The following is a 22,539-nucleotide window of genomic DNA, read 5'->3' on the forward strand; positions in this document are numbered from 1 at the left end:
GAAATGGCTCACCCTCCTGACCTGGCATCACTAGAATTTGCCGCATCAGGTTTAATAACGTCAAGAGGGAAAGTAATAAGTCTCATTTGATCCACACCACAGACACACCTGAAAGATGTCTCTATTATTGTCAGCCCTATGATTTAGGAGGTAAAGTAACTACCTCATGGAGTTATCTTGGTGATAAAATAAGATAGTATATAATGCACTTATGACAATGCCTGCCACCTACTAAGTGCTCAATAAACGTTAGCTCTCATTATCTCCAACTTATAAGAAAACTGAGGCACCGGAACTTGTTTAAGGTTTCAAGCTTAGTAAGTGTAAGGGCAGAGGCAAGCCCAGGCAGGCATTCTAACTCCAGAGCAGGAGCCCTTAAACATGGCAGTATCCTTCTACCACAGCAGAAAAGGAACCACAATGAACTAATTTGTGGTTTAGTGAATGACTCACTATTCTGTCCCAGACTTTCTGCCAGAGGTCTATGAAATCCTGTGGAAGTTTTAAAACACACCTGTAGATTCTTTGGCGCACCTCTCATCAAGAGGTGGAGTCTGTCTCCTCCCGTCCAACTTGAGTGGACCTTTGTGACTTGATTTCTGAGGCCAGGTTAGAAAAGAAAATACAGATTCCATTTGGCTGTCTCACTTGGGACACGGATCTTTGAAGCCTTGAACTACCTTGAAAAATGTTTGGCTATGCTGAAGCTACCATGCTGAAGAAACCATGTCGAGAGACCATGTAAAGACAGAAAGAGATGCCCAAGGAGCCTTAGGTGTTTGAGGCTTCCCAGCCCAGGTGCTACACCTGAGTGAGTCAGTGAGTGAGCCTTCAGAGGATGCTAGCCCTAGAAGCTGCAAATGCATGAGAGACCCTGAGCAATAATTGTCTGAGCCCAGCCAACCCCCAGAGATATTAAAAGGATTATTGTTTTAAGTCATAAGTTTTGAGGTGATTTGTCACGCAACAATAGATAACTAGGATACATTCATATGTTTTGAGACTGTCTGCCAGGTCATGAGGAAGGTGTCTCTGCCCTCTTCTCTCTTGTCTCTACCCCATCCACCTATTCCTACTTTAGTTCTTTTTAATTTTGTAAGTTCCCAGTATTTCAGAGCACTTAAAATCTTATGATGAATAGTATGCCATCTTGGAAAAGTCTTATCAATATACCCAATAATATTTGCTTAAAAGATGCTGTTAGCAATACAGATATTGCTGTCGACAACTGAACAAGGACTAATGCCCAAGTTTCAATAAATAAATAAATATTTAAAATCTTTATTTTTACAATTTTTCATGAATAAGATTTTATTATTTTCTGACAGTAAACAGCCAGATAGGAGTTGTTACCTTCAAGTTCTCCTAGAAAGTTGATAATTTGGGGGGGAAAAAAGAAAAAAAGCATTCTTATAAATATGCATGGAGGGTCTGGAAACCCAAAAGGTTTTCCAGGATCTGAGTAGATCTCTTCATAACCAAACTCCATTTACACAGAAAGTGGAGTGTAAACCTCAACCAATTATATCTCAAAGCAAAGGATGTTTTTCTCCTGAGAGAATACGTGCATGACAGCTCTGGGGATTTAAGTTTAAACCATCTTGAATTAAATCTGAACACATAAAAAGTGGATCTTGACAAATTTCCTAAACAACATTTGTTCATGCTTGAGTAACTCAGAAATGGCTGAACAGATAGGTTCAACCTACCAGAAAAAAAATTTGCTTCTGGGGCTTCCCTGGTGGCGCAATGGTTGGGAGTCTGCCTGACAATGCAGGGGACACAGGTTCGAGTCCTGGTCTGGGAAGATCCCACATGCCGCAGAGCAACTGGGCGCGTAGCCACAACTACTGAGCCTGCACGTCTGGAGCCTGTGCTCCGCAACAGGAGAGGCCGCAACAGTGAGAGGCCCATGCACCGCGATGAAGAGTGGCTCCCGCTCGCCGCAACTAGAGAAAGCCCACGCACAGAAACAAAGAGCCAACATAGCCAAAAAAAAAAAAAAAAAAATTTCCTTCTGAGCTAATATGAAGCATATGAAATTTCAGCTGAAAAGGTTACTAGGAAAGGGAGAAATTTCTAAGACGTTGAAAATAGAGATGCCATATGAATATAAAGTTGATAAATGTAAAGTAGGAGCTTGGAATGAGAGCAATACCCATAACCATAAATCTAACAGTACTGGTTATGTCATAATTTCAAAGGTTTTATGCATTTATTTGCGATGAGTACATAGCTCAACATTGTTGTCCTTATCCAGTTTTTTTCCTTCTCAGATTCCTCTTGATTATAATAATACTTCATACTTATGTAAAACAGATCAAAATACACTGTATACATTACAAGATATACTGTCTTCCATGTCTAACGTTGCCAGTTAAAACAACTAAAACAAGAGCAGCACTGTGCAAACTTGATTATCTGGTACTTGCGCTTCCAAATTCTGTTTACCTGAACTAGAACTACACACTAGGGTTGGAAATGAGGATCCCTATGGTGCCTTCTCCCGGCCCTTCTCTCTTTCAGGTGTTTTTATTAGCCCAGCTAAGTTCCCATATCCCTCAAGAAGCCTTCCTTCACCTCCCCAGGTCACACTGATCTCCCAGACCCCTCCTAGCTTGAAGCACACATTTTGACAGCAGAATCATGTAGTTTAGTGGTGACTTGCCTCCGCCACCTAGAGCATCAATTATAACAGTGAGGTAGAGCTGAGGGGGCTTGACTATCTTTCATTGAGCCCTTGTCATAGATCAGTAATGGTGTTTAAATACTCTAATGCTACCTAGTGGGGGAAAGTGTTTATCATTCCTATTTATGGGGCAGGGGATGGCAAGTGAGAGGAATTAAATCCAAAATGTTTAAGTAATGTGACCAAGTAAAGGAGCTGGAATTGAACTCATATCTTCCTGTCAAGCTCATGTTCTTCATATTTACTTCACATGTCTTAATATCAGGGCCAGTGCAATTCATGTTAGGCATTATACTTTTTGAGTGACACTGAAAAGGGATAACAATGATAAGCTTTACTATATTTGTGAGTCATATATTTACAATCATAGGAAGTTAACATGAGCTTTTACAATTTGTCCCAGGTTGGTTTTCTGGGAAGCAGACTCCAAGACAGAGTTTCACGTGCAGGATGCTTACTTGGGAGTGCCCTTGGTGCCCCAACATGTGTGGAAAGGAGGTGAAGGGAGCAGCATGGAAAGAGGGAGAAGTCACGCTATGACGTAGGCCCCAGCGCATCCTTGTCTGACCTCACAGAAAGCTCTGGAGCTAAAATGGCCTATATTGGTTCCCTATTACTATTGTAACAAATTATCGCAAACTGACTGGCTTAAAACAGCACTAATATATTATCTTACAGTTCTGAAGGTCAGAAATTTGAAATGAGGGACTTTCCTGGTGGTCCAGCTGTTAAGCCTCTGCGCTCCCGATGCAGGGGGCCTGGGTTCAATCCCTGGTCAGGGAACTAGATCCCACATGCCGCAACTAAGACCCAGCACAGCTATATAAATAAATAAATAAATAAATAAATAAATAAATATTTTTAAAAAACAAAGAAAGAAATCTGAGATGAGTCTCACTGAGCTAAAATCGAAGTGGCAGCAGGGCCATGTTCCTTCTGCAGGCTCTAGCAGAGAGCCCATTTGCTTGCCTTTTCCACCTTATTCTCTTTCTTCACAGCTGGCTCCTCTTATTATGTCCATCATTCACTTAGTCTTCCAAGCCAGAAACCCCAGAGTCCTTGCCTCCCTCTGCCCCTCACTTCCCACCTCCTGTGAGCCACCACGTCCTGGTGAATCTACCTCCTTAATATCTCCTCATATTGGTCTCTTTTCTCTATCCCCATTACCACAGCTTTTAAAGAGGCTCCTATTATGTCTTTCAAATAATCTGGCCTTCCAACCCATTCTCAATGCTATAGCCCAAGTCCTCAGTATAAAATGAAAATGTGATCAGGTCCCTCCAGACTTAAACTGTACCTCATTGACTCACCTTTGCCCTCAGGATAAAATCCTGCCTGCCAGCGAAACCTTCAAGGCCTTCCATGATCTGACCCCTTCTCTCCTGCTTCTTCCCTTGCCCCTGTGCTCCAGTGCAAGCCATGTTGACTTTTATTTTTCCTACATAAGCTATCCTCCCTTATGCTTATATGCCACTGTGGGAGTCTCATACTTTCCAACCAGAAATGAATGAAGAAGGTGGGGAGTTCATACCCCAACTCTAGCATCTTGGAAGGAACAAGACATCCAGGGACAACATGGGTAGTGGCAGTTATGAAGAGAAGAAAGCAGGCTGAGGCCTAGAGATCTGTGATTAATAAGGAAATAAGAGTGGGATTTAGAAGTTTGAGCACCTTTGTGGGTTTCTCCAAGAGGAAAAGCAAGGGAAATGTCTGGAGGAGAAAGAGAAATGTCACGACTGACTGAGGGAACCATGAACCCCTGGGACTTCCTGATTCCCACATCTCTCCAGCAGGCATTGGGCTATGACATTTTACCTATCTTCTCAGGCCCTTTCCTCTCTAATTAACAATGAAATTAATAATGACTAGTATTTACTGAGAATTTAATACGCACCAATCATTTTTCTTAAGTGCTTTAAACAGTGTCTTATTTAATTCTTACATCAAACTTAAGAGGCAGGTGGTTTTATTCCCATTTTACAGATGAGGGCACTGAAAAACATATGTCAAATGGCATGAAATAACTTTCCACAGTAGCACAGCTGGAAAAAGGAATAATTTGCTCATATTTCCGCCTAGACTCAGATTTAGAGAAAGTTGACATCTCTTAGCCAGCCTCTCTCTTTTATCTGTGGGTAAGGACTTCGTTTTCATGGTATTTTTTTTTTATTGTAAGATAATTATCTTATGATTTATCATAAATGTATTAAATTTTATCTCCTTTGTTTAATGATTGCCATGTGCATACAATGAACTTTCTCCTTGAGAAAAAGTGGAGTGTGATGATTATCTTTGTTAGATTATTGTTTTCTCCTTTAAGCAGATACACAGAATGAGAAATGGTTCATCGTGGCAGTTTGGGCTTTCTTAACTGAATTGAATTTAACGCAAGGTTAATTCAATCAACTGATTCAGTGGCCTTGTAGAGGCACGACCTTTTCCATGAGAGAACTAGAGGTACAATTTATTAATGACATCATTCCAAAGCTCTATGTGTATAAACAAAAATCTTAAACATGGAGGATACTCAAAAATGTGAGACACCATGAACCAGACTTAGTAGCATGTATTCATGCCAACGCTTTACTGGCATCAGAGCCCAATGTCACATCAAATTAATAAGATGTCATAAAAACAGAGGAGGTTTTTAGCAACTAAATGTGTACTTTTCTTCCCCCATACCAAAGATATTTAGGAGGAAATATTTTAAAAACCAATATAAATAACAAGCCTCTAACAAACACAGCACCAATCGGAGTCTCAGATTTAAAAGTGCTGAAAAAACATCTTCCCTTGAGAGTCCATCTTCTCATATGTATTTCTCATGCAACTGTTTTTCATTCCAGCATATATATTGCATCAATCTCCATGTGAACAAATCAGATAATTATATTAAAAATACACTGTAATTGATATAAATGAAGCAGTAGAAGAATGGAAGCTGTGAGGAAGAGATATTTGAAAACAGAAGCCCATATTTTAAGAAATATGGTTTGTCTCAAAGGACCTCATTCTCTTTGTAGTTAGAAAAAATCCTTATGTTCTAGCCTGAGCAAAATTAATTTGGATGCACTTTATCGTGAGACTTGTATGTGATGTTATTTCCTTGTCATCTGGTGGTCTGGACATAACCGACTTTCTGAGACCTGGCAACTAATAATTTTTAGAAATACGTTAACTCTTTCATGTGATGGGACCCATTTAGTAACCTACTGGTGCTGTGGACAAAATGCTACTCTAGTGGCCAACAGGAACTGTTGGTCCACAATTGCCTAAATTAAGTCTCAGGGGTAGAATAATGCTCTTGCTTGATATAAAAACAACAACCATATAATATTTCATATTTTTTGTGTGTGAGCCTATTGAAAGCCAAGGTAATAATCAGGCTGTGTCTGGTAGACAACATACTAAGAAAAAGGATGTTGGCATGGCATCTTCAGCCATCTGGGTGGCTCAATAGGGTTACTGCTCAGAGCTGACTAGAAATTGTCTGGTGGATTTAATCAAAATAGACACCAGTGCTGGATAATTCAGACCAAAAGAATAACGTTTCCTCTTACTAGAGAGTCTTGAAGAGGGAATTTGAGATCAATGCGAACCATGTCTTCAATGCTTCCCTTTGCTGTGTGAAGGCGAAGTCTTGGCCTGAGTAGGATCACTGATGGGACCATGTGAGGGGCAGTGTTTTCGTTGATGGACAATTGGGAGCCATTTGGATACTCAAATTCCTTTTCCAAAAGTAACCATCATAACACCCATGAAGGTTCTTTTTGGTGTTACCATCCCCGAGTGTTGCTAACAGAGAAAGTGGAAAACTTAGTGACAAAACTGAGAATTTGGATAAAATTATCCAGTCTTTGAACTGGACTCAAATTGAGTGGTAGTGTGTCCTGTTAGAATTCTGGTCACTCAACCTAAGAACACAAACTATTCAAATTAACAAAAACCAAAACAAAACAAAAAAACAAGTCATATGTGGTAAACAGGTGAGGGAAAGCAAGTGCATTTATTGATGTAATTAGCCAGTTTGATGGAAAGGTCAGTCAGTGAAAACAGTCGGAATAGCCTGTATGAATTGGTAAGACTTAGTTTAGCAAATATTTTTTCTGCATTTCCAACCATGTGATCATGACAGTACTGATGGAATAAGATACCATCCCTGCTTCAAATATCTCAAATAGGGGCCTTCCCGGTGGCACAGTGGTTGAGAGTCCGCCTGCTGATGCAGGGGACATGGGTTCGTGCCCCAGTCCGGGAAGATCCCACATGCCGCGGAGCAGCTGGGCCCGTGAGCCATGGCCGCTGAGCCTGCGCGTCTAGAGCCTGTGCTCCGCAACGGGAGAGGCCTGTGTACCGCAAAAAACAAACAAACAAAAATAAAACCAAATATCTCAAATATATAAATCAATACTTGCAGTTCAGTTCCATATACTGGTGATGGATGCATGAACAAGAATCAGAATTTCTATAGATTTTGAAGTAAAAAATTAGGGATGGGGGAAAGAAAGAGACTCAGGAGACATGTTATATTTTCAGTGACAAAAAAATGGAATTTAAAAATAAGTGACTGGGAATTCCCTGGCAGTCCAGTGGTTAGGACTCCTGGGTTTAATCCCTGTTTGGGGAACTAAGATAACCGCAAAGCCATGTGGCGTGGCCAAAAATAAAAAAAAAAAAATTTAATTAAAAAAATAGGGACTTCCCTGGTGGCTCAGTGGTTAAGACTCCATCTGCCAATGCAAGGGACACAGGTTTGATCCCTGGTCTGGGAAGATCCCACATGCCGCGGAGCAACTAAGCCCGTGCGCCACAACTTCTAAGCCTGTGCTCTAGAGCCCGCGAGCCACAACTACTGAGCTCACGTGCCACAACTACTGAAGCCCGCGTGCCTAGAGCCCGTGCTCCACAACAAGAGAAGCTACTGCAATGAGAAGCCTGCGCATCGCAACAAAGAGTAGCCCCCGCTCACCACAACTAGAGAAAGCCTACGCACACAGCAACAAAGACCCAACGCAGCCAAAAAATAAATAAAATAAATTAATTTAAATAAAAATAAGTGACCAAATGGCCTTAAGTTTCCCCTCAGCTTGGCAACTTTAGAAAGGCTTGCTTCTGACTCTAGGCCCTGACCTCCCTTTTCTTAGAGCAATTCTTTAGAAAACTTGTAATTGTAAATTTTTTCTCTGCCCTTTGAGATGTAAACCTTCTTAAAAGCGGCTTGCCAGTTTTACAACCCAAGACTGTATTTCTCAAGGACCTGGGAACCATTCCTTTGAAATGTAATCATCAGGAATATGGCACCCCCATACCCACTCTCTGTGGGAGGGAGAAGCCTAACTTCTATGGTACCAACTGGCAAACACATGGCCTCATCACAGAGAAAACCATTTACATAATCAGGAATAACTCAATGTGCTGGACACATCCCATTGATTAGCCCCCTTCTAAAGTCCCCAAGTACTCTTCCACTAGCTCATTTTGCTCTTAAAAACCCTCCTGCCCTTTGTTTCAGTGGAGTTAAGATTTGGTTCTGGATCCTCTCCTCAATTGCAATAGCTTTGGATTAGGTCTTCCTTGCCTGTTTAACTTTGCTGCAATTTTGCTCCGACAACACAAAGTCAACAAGTAGACAAGAAAGGAGGACCTCTCCAGCAGAGAGCAAAGCATTGGTCAAGGCCTGGAAGCATCATACTCTGCTATGTATATGGGGAGATCTACCCGTATTCGCTATGTAAGTGAGGCTACAGTCCCTTCTGCCCACACTCCACTTTATGTACACTTGTATCTGAGAATTTTCCATCTCCACCCCATCAGCAGTGCCAGGACAGAGTTAGGTGCATTTCTGAGAATCCACCTAGTATCTTCTCTCCCTCCCAGCCTGGAGGAATCTCATCCAAGACCTACATCTTCAGTCCTCTCCTACTACTGTTTCCCTCTGCTCCCTCCATACAATCCCCTAGATGGGTGGGTTTGAATACAAACCACCCTGCCTTAGTCCTCTCCTGGGGCAAGGGGGGGAGTTTGGCTAACTGTCTGAATACGGCATAAAGAAAATGGAAAACTGAGGCAGAAAACATAAATTAATAACTCAACAAAATTTACCAGACCAAGTCCAACCTCCTCTGTTAAGCAGTCTTGAGTCCCAAACTGATCTAAAAGCCATACATCTGTGGTCTCAAAGCCCCACCTACCCAGCTAATGGGGTCTCAGCTCTGGGACACTCCCGCATTGAGTCCAGAGGTACAGAATTCTCTTCAGTCTGTTTCCTCTTCAGATCTGCGACTAGAACTCTCCAGTAGTCACTCAGTCTTTTTCATCTTTCGATGAAAAGGTCCTAAGAGGTCTACTAGTGTAATTCTGCCATTTTATACAAAGGAAGCTAAGGCCCAGGGAACTGTGAGCACACACCTACATGCATGAAGCTGGTCAATCACAGTCTGGATTGGCACCCAGAACTCCTAACTGTCTGTTTAGGGCTTGCCCCCTCTACTGCACCCTGAGCTACTGAGCTCCTGTAGGCAAACTGCTAGATTCTTCTAGATTTCAGATTCCTTCTCTGCAAAATGGGGTAACAGTAACTACTTTACAGGGTTATTATGAAGAGAAATGAAATGCCTAATCACTTTGGTACAGTCTGACAGTTTGTGTTCCATAAACACTAGATCTCTAGCCAGTTCTCTTCTTTCCTTTCTCATAGCGTTTATCACACTGCGCTGATATCATTTATCTATGTCTCTATATCAGTTCATTACAAGCTCCTTCGCTGCAGGTTCCTTCAGGTATTTATTTGATTTCACCCAGTATGGTTGCCTAATAAATGTCTGTTAAAGAAATGAAATAACAAAGTCCTTTAAAAGAGGTGTAAAAACAGCTGCAGGTTTTGTGGGCACCAAAACTGCTTACACGTAAACCCCTGAGGGAGGAGGTAATGGGAAGGTTTAGTCCAATGTGCACTGATTTTCTGTTTGTGATGATGAAAAGCTTCTGGGAATGGGTAGTGGTGACGGTTGCACAATTTGTGAATATACTTAATGCCACGGAATTGTGTATTTAAAAATGGTAAATTTTATGTTTTTTGATGTTTTTACTACAGTAATAATAACGAATCCTCCTGAGAAGTGGCATCCGTAGAGAACATTTATAGTATTGCAGGAGAATGGAGTCTATGTTTAGACCAATTGGAGGCTTGACCTGGATCTGGAAGTTACTCCCCAGCAAAAGGAGGATGGGATGTGATTCTCTCTGAGCTCCACACCTGTGGCAGGCACAGGCAGCAGCCAGAGCCACACAGACACTCCTCCTGTTGGTGCAGAGAGGAGCTGTTCCTTGGCAAGAAGTGACCGGTGGGGAATTCCCTGGCAGTCCAGTATTTAGGACTTGGTGCTTTCACTTCCGTGGGCCTGGGTTTGATCCCTGGTCGGGGAACTAAGATCCTGTAAGCTGCGTGGCATGGACAAAAAAAAAAAAAAAGAAAGACTGGTGGCAGCCATCTTGGGGAGAATATATTCAAAAACTTTAAATACAGTGGACAATCCCATATTTTAAATCTGAATGTTTAGGACCTGCAGATACAGAGACTAAGAGAATTTTGTATTTTCATAATATTACAGCACCGACTCCTAAGGACTTAGATCTTCCCTTGAACCTGGACAGGTTGCTCATATGAGTCACTGGCAACCTCCCCAGCATTAAACCTCATTTCTGTCTCCGTCTTCTTGCTGGATGCCCATGCCCTATCATGTCAGACCACAGCATTGCTCTCACCTATGGAACAGTTAAGCCAGAGGGAGCTTGCAGGTAAAGAAGACTTCGCCTATTATTAGGCAGCAAGTGATGGAAAAGTCAAGATTCCTCATGTCCAGAGTGCATAGGTTAGGCAAGCAGTGCTTCTGATAGAACAGGACCTTTGTCAGGCTTCTCGCCAGGGTGTGCAGCCAAACTAGGGAGGTCCCTAAAATACTAACTCTGAACAAGCCCCCTGGTCTCAAAGAGGAACAGTTCTGACTCCTGGTTCCCTTTCTCTCCTTCTTCCCTATTTGAGGAGGGAGCAATTAGAAATCATGCAAGTAAATGTGAAATATGGAACTTTTCTTTAAATTATGAATGTTTTTTGTAGTTGATTTTAAAAATCATGACTAGTCTTTTATCGCCACCTCGTGGCAAATATTGGGCTTTGCAATGGACATTTAATTTTTCAATCAGCTCTAAATTCTAGCTTTATTTGCTGCCTAAATACAGCTTGGAGACAGATAGCATATGAGAAATCTTAAATTAACTAAGGAGACTAAATATTAGAAATTCAAATATAGGGGTTATTTCATAATGCTTTCTAAGCCCTTAGGTTTCCAGGTTTACCAAAAGGACACATATGACTGAGACTTGGTTCTAAGGTTGTGATGATAATAAAAACAATCACTGTAATAATATAGCTAACATCTATTGAGTGCTTACTATGTTCCAAAAAACATTCTAATACTTTTCAGTACTACTCATTTACCCCACATCAACTCTATGAGGTAAGTTCTCTTTTATACAATTTTTAAAAGAGAAAACTGAGATAAAGCGAGTTAAAATTTTCCCCCAAGATCAACCACCTATTAACAAGGTAAAGCCAAGATTGAAAACCCAACAGTCTAGTTCCAGAACCTTAAGTCTCCGTAGCATAGGGTCAACATGTACATTAGTACTGTGGAATCAAAATTCTCCCCATTAATCTAATGCTTGCTTATCCTTTAACTAGAATGTGGTTAAGTGTCAAATGTATGGGAAAGACAGAAGTGCCATAGGAATTCACAGATAGAACTTGACAAAAGCATTTTTCAGAGAAGTTTCAGAGACAGCAGGAACTTGACTTCAAACTTTGGGGTGAAGTAGAAAGGTACAGAGGAGGAAGCATAGCCCAAATAAGAAGGGACAGCAGTGGAGGAAGGGAGGGAGGGTGGGTGCCGGGAACAGAACCAGGTAGATGAAGCAGAGAACAGGAGGACTTGCAGGGGAAGAGAGGAAAGTCAGAAAGGTCGGTCTGGGCCATATTGTTCATGGAGGATCTTAACATCAGATTAAGTTAGATCTTTAGCCAGGTAGTTATAGAGAATTATTGCGAGTGTGGATAATATGGATTACCTTGCCTTTGTAATATTTTCAAAGCTAGATATGTCCAATGCAGAAAACTTGGAAACCAGTAAAGAGAAAGCTAAAAGACCATCTGTAACTCCATCTCTCTTTGTATTACTTGGAATATATTTCCATTCTTTTTTTTTTTGCGGTACGCGGGCCTCTCACTGTTGTAGCCTCTCCCGTCGCGGAGCACAGGCTCCGGATGCGCAGGCTCAGCGGCCATGGCTCACGGGCCCAGTCGCTCCGCGGCATGTGGGATCTTCCCGGACCGGGGCACGAACCCGTGTCCCCTGCATCGGTAGGCAGACCCCCAACCACTGCACCACCAGGGAAGCCCTCGATTCTTTATATTACACACAACCCCCTTTTTTTCCCAAATAATACTGTTATTGCACTTTATGTAATAATTATACAGCATTTTAATGTTTTGGTTTTGTCTTTTATTACAGTGTATATCTATTATAAACAAAATAGAAGCATAAACATTAAAAGCAAAACTAAAATTATAAGCAATTCCAAGCTCCTACTATTAACAATCACTATTGTATGTGTATGCATGTATTTATCTGTGTATCCTTTTGAAAAAAATATAGATCCTATTCAAAAATAGAATAATAATTCATAAACGGTTTTAGACCCTATAGTTTTCTCTTAATGTATTATGAACATGTTACTATGTTGACATATGTATTTTTACAGCAAAATTTAATGGCTGCATCCTATACAAAATAATTTACTCAATTAACCTTATACTTTTAATTGCCTCTGCATCTTTGTTGAAAATCAATTAAGCATATGTGTGTGGGTCTATTGCTAGATTCTGTATTCCGTTCTACTTATGTATTTGTCTTCTTAATTCTAATATCACAACCTTGATCAGTGTAACTTTATACTAAAACTTGAAGTCAGAGAGTATAAATTAGCCAACTTTGTTCTTCTTTTTCAAAGTTGTTTTGGCTATTCTACATCCTTTGCCTTTCAACATGAATTTTAGAATTAGCTGTCAACATCTACAAAGGAGTCTGCTGAGATTTTAATTGGGATTGTGTTATACCTATATAGCAAATTGGGGAGAATTGATATTTTATCCATGTTTATCCATAAACATGGCATTTCTTCTCTATTCATTTAGGAGTTCTTTAATTTATTTTCTTTTTTTAAAGATTTATTTATTTTATTTATTTATTTTATTTTTGGTTGTGTCGGATCTTAGTTGCAGCACACGGGATCTTTCGTTGTGGCACGTGGGCTCTTCATTGTGGTGCGCGGGCTTCTCTCTAGTTGTGGCGTGCAGGTTTTCTCTTCTCTAGTCATGGCACACAGGCTTCAGGGCACATGGGCTCTGTAGTTGTGGTGAGTGGGTTCCAGAGCGCGTGGGCTCAGTATTTATGGCACTTGGGCTTAGTTGCCCTGCACCATGTGGGATCTTATTTCCCTGAGCAGGGATCAAACCTGTGTCCCCTGCATTGTAAGGCAGATTCTTTACCACTGGGGAAGTCCCAGGAGTTCTTTAGACCACCAGGGAAGTCCCAGGAGTTCTTTAATTTCTCTCATTATATTTGTAGTGCACAGGTCTTCCACATTTTTTTCCTTATATTTATATCTAAGTAGTTCATGTTTTATGTGATCATAAATGGTATTGTTATTTTAATTTCAATTTCCAATTGTTTGTTGCCAGTATATTGGTCACACATCTTCCAACCTTGCTAAACTTACTTATTGGCTCTAGTAAATATATAGATATATAGATTCCGTAGGATTTTCTATATAGATGATCAAGTCATCTGTGATTAAAGACAATTTTACTTCTTCGTCTCCAATCACGATGTCTTTTATTTCTCTTTTTTGCCTGGTGGACTGGTGAAAACCTCCAGTACGATGTGGAATAGAAGTGGTGAGAGTAGACATCCTTGCCTGTTTCCTTATCTTAGCAGGAAGAAGTTCGCCTTTCATCATTATGTTAGCAGTACATAGATGTCCTTTGTCAGGTTGAGGCTATTACTTCTGTTCCCAGTTTGCAGTGTTTTTATCAGGATCGAAGTCGGGTATTTGTCAAATGCCTTTTCTTCATTATTGAGATGATGATATTGTTTTCCTTTTTTAGTCTGTTAACATGGTAAGTTACATTGATTGGCTTTTCGAATGCTAAACTAACTTTGCACCCCTGAGATGAACCCCTCTTGGTAACGATGTATTATCCTTTTAATATGGTGTTAGATTTGATTTGATTCAATGTCTTCAACAGATACCTAGTCCCTGACTAATTTTCCCAAATCACTGATTTTATGAGGTCAATATTTTCCCAGAAACTAATGATCCACAATATAATTTATTAAAGCATTATGGAAATTTGTCCCAAATTAGAAAGAGCCAAGATGTCCAACAAGAGAGAATTATTAAATACAATTTGGTGTATCAATAATTATGCAATCAGAAACAACATGTTATAGAAAAAAATTGATCTGAAGAAAGTATTTGCACATTATTGAATATGAAGGAAAGCATGAAACAAGCCACCTAACAGTATGTACAAATTCTATAAAAAGTAAACACACTTTGACTCAGAATTTTTGCTTCTTGAAATTTACCTAAGAAAATACTAAAGAATGGGTTCAACGATTCCAAGTTCATCTTCGTCCAAGAATTGTGGGGTTTTTTTTTTTTTGTTTGTTTGTTTTCGGTACGTGGGCCTCTCACTGTTGTGGCTTCTCCCGTTGCGGAGCACAGGCTCCGGACGCACAGGCTCAGCGGCCATGGCTCACGGGCTAGCCGCTCTGCGGCATGTGGGATCTTCCCGGACCGGGGCACGAACCCGTGTCTCCTGCATTGGCAGGCGGACTCTCAACCACTGCGCCACCAGGGAAGCCCAAGAATTGTTCTTAATAGCACAAACATTAGAAACAACCTACAAGTCCAAAAATATGGGATTGAATTTCTGTTTGCAATCAAGATAGAGTAACAAAAGACATACAAAGTATGTTCTCTGACCACAATGGAATTAAATTAGAAATCAATAACAGAAAGTTATCTGGACAAAACCCTACTTGGAAATTAAGTGACACACTTTTAAATAACCCATGAGTCAAAAAAGAAATCTAAAGTGAAATTAGGAAAAATTTTAACTGAATAAAAATGAAAACATAGCATAAGAAATTTTATGGTATACAGCTAAAGAAGTAATATTACCTAAAGCAGTAATATAGGGGGAATATTCTTCCTGTATATACCTATATTAAAAAAGGAGAAAGACCTTGAGTCAATGGCATCAGCTTCCACCTTCAGAAACAAATGTCAAATTCCTTAAAAGATACAAACCACAAGCCTTAGTCAAGAAGAAGTAGATAACCTGAGGAGCCCGATATCTACTGAAGATATTGAATTTGAAATTTTAAACCTTCCCGTAAAGAAAATTCCATTCTCAGATTTTGGCTGAGAAGGACTGGAAGTAGGGAAATGTATTCCATACCATTAAGATTCTAATATAATACTATAAACATGAGGTTGTGGTGGTGACAGAGGAATGAAGACATCAGGATGGGTAGAAGAAATATTAAAACAAAAGATTTAAAAGACTTATTGACAGATGTAGGAATTCAAATTAGTTTATCTTTAAAGCAGTGGCATTTTAAGGTAAAATTGGGTCTTCACTTTTATCTTTAAAATATCTATTTTCTTAACATTTATTCTCACTTGTCAGGCAGTAATATTTTCTAATTACTCAATAAGGGTTTCTTCATAGAAGGAAACCAGGGCAAATGTGTCTAAAGCAATTATATCTGAGAAAGAACAGAATTCATATAACTCCACATTACCTTCTAAGAAATTCTTAGTCCCTTTTGAATTATATCCTTTCCACATAAAGAAATAGCAAATTTGAGAACTATCTCTATCTTATTATACCTTTATTTGTTACCCTGCAATGTGTAGAAGCAAAACCTGTTTGGTCACTTGACTAGAGAAGGAGAACTCATCCTGTCTTCCTGTCAATAAACCCCTGAGAGGACATAGCCCACCCCTGGTTCCTGCAGTGCCTCCAGAGTGCCTGGAGCTGGGCAGAGGCTTGTTGGGCTTGTTCAATGGATGGAGAAGGCCCATGTCTAAGCCTTCCACCCACATCTTTCTTTACCCACCTCCTTTCCTTTGTACTTCCCTTTCCTACCTCTCTTGCCTTATAATATTTTTTAAATTTATTTTTTATTGAAGTATAGGTGAATTACAATGTTGTGCTAATTATTACTGTACAGCAGTGACTCAGTTATATATATGTATTCATTCTTTTTTTCATATTCTTTTCCATTATGGTTTACCACAGGATATTGAATATAGTTCCCTGTGCTATACAGTAGGACCTTATAATTTTTGAATGCTAAGATCTAAGAAATGTTCATTATTCTGTGACTTGCACAATTTATCTCTTATTTTAGCAGATTATTTAGCTCTTTGCTCAAAATCTTAAAAATAAGATCTGTCATCTCATTTTAAGTTTTCTTCTGAGCACTTACCTAAAACTGTTTGCCCTGGACGGGTCGTCACAGTCACAGCGAGGTTAAGAAATAGATGCCTGGCGTCATTGCTATCAGGAGGCTCAATCAATGGCCAGGTACAACTCATTAGACTAAGCAACACATTTCTTCACAAACCCCCCAGAAAAATAGGAAGTACACTATATGTTTCTCTATGGCTCATTTAATGTCGAAAAGCAATACTATGATGATCTAAAGATGCTTGAAGAAAGCCCAGTTTCCGTTTACCTTTTGGTCTTCGGGAATTTTCTAGTAGGTCAGTTGCATAACTACCTCAACCACAAACTCAGTTTCACAGCAGTCAAGAAGCACCAACTTTAAATTTTTCAATTTATGAATTATTTCCCTCATTCCTTAAGCTCCACTTGCAACTTTGATGGTCTTAAGCTGTTTAAATCCCCTTTATGTCATGTGCATGTAATAACATCGGTAATGACTACTCACCCCAATCCTACCTAAAGCTTAAAAACACTCTGAACTTCTCCACTACCGCCTCAACATTCATTAATGAAATCTCTGAAGTGAACACATTGGAAGCATTTATACCATGTGATGTAAATTTCTGTTTAGTGTAAATGCTGGCAGCCCAAAACTCTCCTGATAATGTTTTTTTTTTCACTTTGAAATAGTTCAGTGTGTTATCTTTAAAAAAGATAGATGCTTTCTTATATAAATGTAGTTCCATTATTGCTTTTAACAACATTCTTTAGAATTCCTTAATATTTCTAAGTAACGTTCTGTAGTATAATGGTTTTTTAGGCACAATAAATATCATTCTATTTTCAATCATTTTGTTAAATACTTACTGACTTTGTACCTTGGGAAAGTTACTTAAATTTTGTAAGCAGGGGTGTGTTAGAACAGGAGCCAGCTTGCAAGAGCCAATTGTTAAACTTTCAGGAATTTTGCCTAAAAGTTTTTAAACCTTTGGAGACTTGAAATAAGCCATGGTAGGAGTATTTACCACAGATGGTGTCAAATGCTACAAATGGGGGCATTTTTTTCCCCATAGAAAGCTGGTTTACCTCTAAGCCTTAGTTTCTTCATCCATAAAATGAAAAAAAAAATTCCAATCTGTATTGGACATATTCACTTGCAGTAAACAGAATCTCTCTGCTAGTTTTGTTTTGCTTTTCATTTGGCTGTGCTGCATGGCTTGCGGGATCTTAGTTCCCTGACCAGGGATTGAACCCATGCCCTTGGCAGTGAAAGCGTGGAGTCCTAACCACTGGACTGCCAGGGAATTCCCTCTGCTAGTTTAAATAGAAAAGGAATTTTCCAGAGAGCACTATGAATTGCAGGGAAGACTGATAAAATCAGTTATAATTTGAGGTCTCAAAAATAAATCTGAGGGGCTTCCCTGGTGGCACACTGGTTGAGAATCTGCCTGCTAATGCAGGGGACACGGGTTCGAGCCCTGGTCTGGGAAGATCCCACATGCTGCGGAGCAACTAGGCCCGTGAGCCACAACTACTGAGCCTGTGCGTCTGGAGCCTGTGCTCTGCAACAAGAGAGGCTGTGATAGTGAGAGGCCCGCACAACACGATGAAGAGTGGCCCCCACTTGCTACAACTAGAGAAAACCCTCGCACAGAAATGAAGACCCAACACAGCCAAAAATAAATAAATAAATAAATAAAATAAAATAAATAAATCTGAGAGTCATAGCATAAAACTAGGCCAACTCCGGGAGGATAACGCATGCTGCGGAGTGGCTCAGCCCGTGAGCCGTGGCCGCTGAGCCTGAGCGTTCGGAGCCTGTGCTCCGCAAGGGGAGAGGCCACAACAGTGAGAGGCCTGCGTACCAAACACACACAAAAAAACACAAAAAAAACTAGGCCACCAAGGGACCTATTGCCTCTTTCTATGTTCGGGAAGCCACCTGTCCATTTGCGAAGCTGCTGCTATGGTTACCGGTTATTTATTTATTTATTTATTTATTTATTTATGGCTACACTGGGTCTTTATTGCTGTGTACAGGCTTTCTCTAGTTGCGGCGAGCGGGGACTACTCTTCGTTGCAGTGCGCAGGCTTCTCATTACAGTGGCTTCTCTTGTGGTGGAGCACGGGCTCTAGGCGCGCAGGCTTCAGTAGTTGTGGCTCGCCGGCTCTAGAGCACAGGCTCATTAGTTGTGGTGCACGGGCTTAGTTGCTCCATGGCACGTGGGATCTTCTGGGACCAGGGCTCAAACCCGTGTCTCCTGCATTGGCAGGATTCTTAACCACTGCACCACCAGGGAAGCCCTGGTTACCAGTTTTAAAACTACTTTGCTTCTACCATGACCAGGAAAGCCTCTCTGATCAAGAAGCCGCTGCAAGTATCTTTTCTGACCACAACGTTATGAGCCTAGATATCAATTACAGGAAAAGATCTGTAAAAAATACAAACACATGGAGGCTAAACAATACACTACTTAATAACGAAGTGATCACTGAAGAAATCAAAGAGGAAATCAAAAATTACCTAGAAACAAATGACAATGGAGACACAACGACCCAAAACCTATGGGATGCAACAAAAGCAGTTCTAAGAGAGAAGTTTATAGCAATACAATCCTACCTTAAGAAACAGGAAACATCTCGAATAAACAACCTAACCTTGCACCAAAAGCAATTAGAGAAAGAAGAACAAAAAAACCCCAAAGTTAGCAGAAGGAAAGAAATCATAAAAATCAGATCAGAAATAAATTAAAAAGAAATAAAGGAAACAATAGCAAAGATCAATAAAACCAAAAGCTGTTTCTTTGAGAAGATATACAAAATTGATAAACCATTAGCCAGACACATCAAGAAAAAAAGGGAGAAGACTCAAATCAATAGAATTAGAAATGAAAAAGGAGAAGTAACAACTGACACTGCAGAAATACAAAAGATCATGAGAGATTACTATAAGCAACTCTATGCCAATAAAATGGACAACCTGGAAGAAATGGACAAATTCTTAGAAATGCACAACCTGCCAAGACTGAATCAGGAAGAAATAGAAAATATGAACAGACCAATCACAAGCACCGAAATTGAAACTGTGATTAAAAATCTTCCAACAAACAAAAGCCCAGGACCAGATGGCTTCACAGGCGAATTCTATCAAACATTCAGAGAAGAGCTAACACCTATCCTTCTCAAACTCTTCCAAAATATAGCAGAGGGAGGAACACTCCCTAACTCATTCTACGAGGCCACCATCACCTTGATACCAAAACCAGACAAGGATGTCACAAAGAAAGAAAACTACAGGCCAATATCACTGATGAACATAGATGCAAAAATCCTCAACAAAATACTAGCAAACAGAATCCAACAGCACATTAAAAGGATCATACACCATAATCAAGTGGGGTTTATTCCAGGAATGCAAGGATTCTTCAATATATGCAAATCAATCAACGTGATACACCATATTAACAAATTGAAGGAGAAAAACCATATGATCATCTCAATAGATGCAGAGAAAGCTTTCGACAAAATTCAACACCCATTTATGATAAAAACCCTCCAGAAAGTAGGCATAGAGGGAACTTTCCTCAACATAATAAAGTGCATATATGACAAACCCACAGCCAACATCGTCCTCAATGGTGAAAAACTGAAAGCATTTCCACTAAGATCAGGAACAAGACAAGGTTGCCCACTCTCACCACTCTTATTCAACATAGTTTTGGAAGTTTTAGCCACAGCAATCACAGAAGAAAAGGAAATAAAAGGAATCCATATCGGAAAAGAAGTAAAGCTGTCACTGTTTGCAGATGACATGATACTATACATACAGAATCATAAAGATGCTACCAGAAAATTACTAGAGCTAATCAATGAATTTGGTAAAGTAGCAGGATACAAAATTAATGCACAGAAATCTCTGGCATTCCTATACACTAATGATGAAAAATCTGAAAGTGAAATCAAGAAAACACTCCCATTTACCATTGCAACAAAAAGAATAAAATATCTGGGAATACACCTACCTAAGGACACAAAAGACCTGTATGCAAAAAATTATAAGACACTGATAAAAGAACTTAAAGATGATACAAATAGATATACCATGTTCTTGGATTGGAAGAATCAGCATTGTGAAAATGACTCTACTACCCAAAGCAATCTACAGATTCAATGCAATCCCTATCAAACTACCACTGGCATTTTTCACAGAACTAGAACAAAAAATGTCACAATTTGTATGGAAACACAAAAGACCCCGAACAGTCAAAGCAATCTTGAGAATGAAAAACGGAGCTGGAGGAATCAGGCTCCCTGACTTCAGACTATACTACAAAGCTACAGTAATCAAGACAGTATGGTACTGGCACAAAAACAGAAATATAGATCAATGGAACAGGATAGAAAGCCCAGCGATAAACCCATGCACATATGGTCACCTTATCTTTGATAAAGGAGGCAGGAATGTACAGTGGAGAAAGGACAGCCTCTTCAATAAGTGGTGCTGGGAAAACTGGACAAGTACATGTAAAAGTATGAGATTAGATCACTCCCTAACACCATACACAAAAATAAGCTCAAAATGGATTAAAGACCTAAATGTAAGGCCAGAAAGTATCAAACTCTTAGAGGAAAACAGAGGCAGAACACCCTATGACATAAATCACAGCAAGATCCTTTTAGACCCACCTCCTAGAGCAATGGAAATAAAAACAAAAATAAACGAATGGGACCTAATGAAACTCCAAAGCTTTTGCACAGCAAAGGAATTAAGAACCCTTAATTTGCAAATTAAGCAACTGACAAAGGATTACTCCCCAAAATTTATAAACAGCTCATGCAGCTCAATAACAAAAAAACAAACAACCCAATCCAAAAACGGGCAGAAGACCTAAATAGACTTTTCCCCAAAGAAGATATACAGACTGCCAACAAACACATGAAAGAATGCTCAACATCATTAATCATTAGAGAAATGCAAATAAAAACTACAATGAGATATCATCTCACACCAGTCAGAATGGCCATCATCAAAAAATCTAGAAAGAATAAATGCTGTAGAGGGTGTGGAGAAAAGGGAACACTCTTGCACTGCTGGTGGGAATGTGAATTGGTACAGCCACTATGGAGAACAGTATGGAGGTTCCTTAGAAAACTACAAATAGAACTACCATATGACCCAGCAATCCCACTACTGGGCATATACCCTGAGAAAACCATAATTCAAAAAGAGTCATGTACCAAAATGTTCATTGCAGCTCTATTTACAATAGCCCGGAGATGGAAACAACCTAAGTGTCCATCATCGGATGAATGGATAAAGAAGATGTGGCACATATATACAATGGAATATTACTCAGCCATATAAAGAAACGAAATTGAGCTATCTGTAATGAGGTGGTGGACCTCGAGTCTGTCATACAGAGTGAAGTAAGTCAGAAGGAGAAAGACAAATACCATATGCTAACACATATATATGGAATTTAAGAAAAAAAATGTCATGAAGAACCTAGGGGTAAGACAGGAATAAAGACACAGACCTAGTAGAGAATGGACTTGAGGATATGGGGAGGAGAAGGGTAAGCTGTGACAAAGCGAGAGAGTGGCATGGACATATATACACTACCAAACGTAAAGTAGATAGCTAGTGGGAAGCAGCCGCATAGCACAGGGGGATCAGCTAGGTGCTTTGTGACCACCTAGAGGGGTGGGATAGGGAGGGTGGGAGGGAGGGAGACACAAAAGGGAAGAGATATGGGAACATATGTATATGTATAACTGATTCACTTTGTTATAAAGCAGAAACTAACACACCATTGTAAAGCAATTATACTCCAATAAAAATGTAAAAAAGAAAAAAAAAGAAGCCACTGCAGGCAAACCAGAGACTTCCACATTGTCTTTCCTGGCTCTTGCCTTCTAAATGTTTCAAGAGAGCATCTGATTGGCAGAAACTAATTCATAATCACAGCTGTGGCTGCATGGGAGACTCAGATATACAGTCTTTTTTTTTTTTTTGTGGTACGCGGGCCTCTCACTGTTGTGGCCTCTCCCGTTGCAGAGCACAGGCTCTGGACGCGCAGGCTCAGCGGCCATGGCTCACAGGCCCAGCCGCTCCGCGGCATGTGGGATCTTCCCGGACTGGGGCACGAACCCGTGTCCCCTGCATTGGCAGGCGTACCCTCAACCACTGCGCCACCAGGGAAGCCCTGGAGTGACCTTATGTCCAAATAAAACATTGGAGGTTCTATCATCATAGATTAAAAGAAAGGGG

At 40.1% G+C, this 22,539-nt stretch overlaps 1 long non-coding RNA gene across 1 annotated transcript in view; it reads left to right on the top strand.

The window, feature by feature from the left end:
* Window positions 1-19,090, top strand: part of LOC309959740 — a 318,024-nt gene extending 298,934 nt beyond the window's left edge. Inside the window, exon 2 of the long non-coding RNA XR_014326094.1 lies at window positions 18,776-19,090. This is a non-coding gene — a long non-coding RNA (uncharacterized lncRNA). The remainder of the gene's footprint in view (window positions 1-18,775) is intronic.
* The last annotated feature ends 3,449 nt before the right edge of the window (window positions 19,091-22,539 follow it).

Source organism: Leucopleurus acutus (genome assembly GCF_964270905.1).
Source record: "Leucopleurus acutus genome assembly, chromosome: 3".
NCBI lineage: Eukaryota > Metazoa > Chordata > Mammalia > Artiodactyla > Delphinidae > Leucopleurus > Leucopleurus acutus.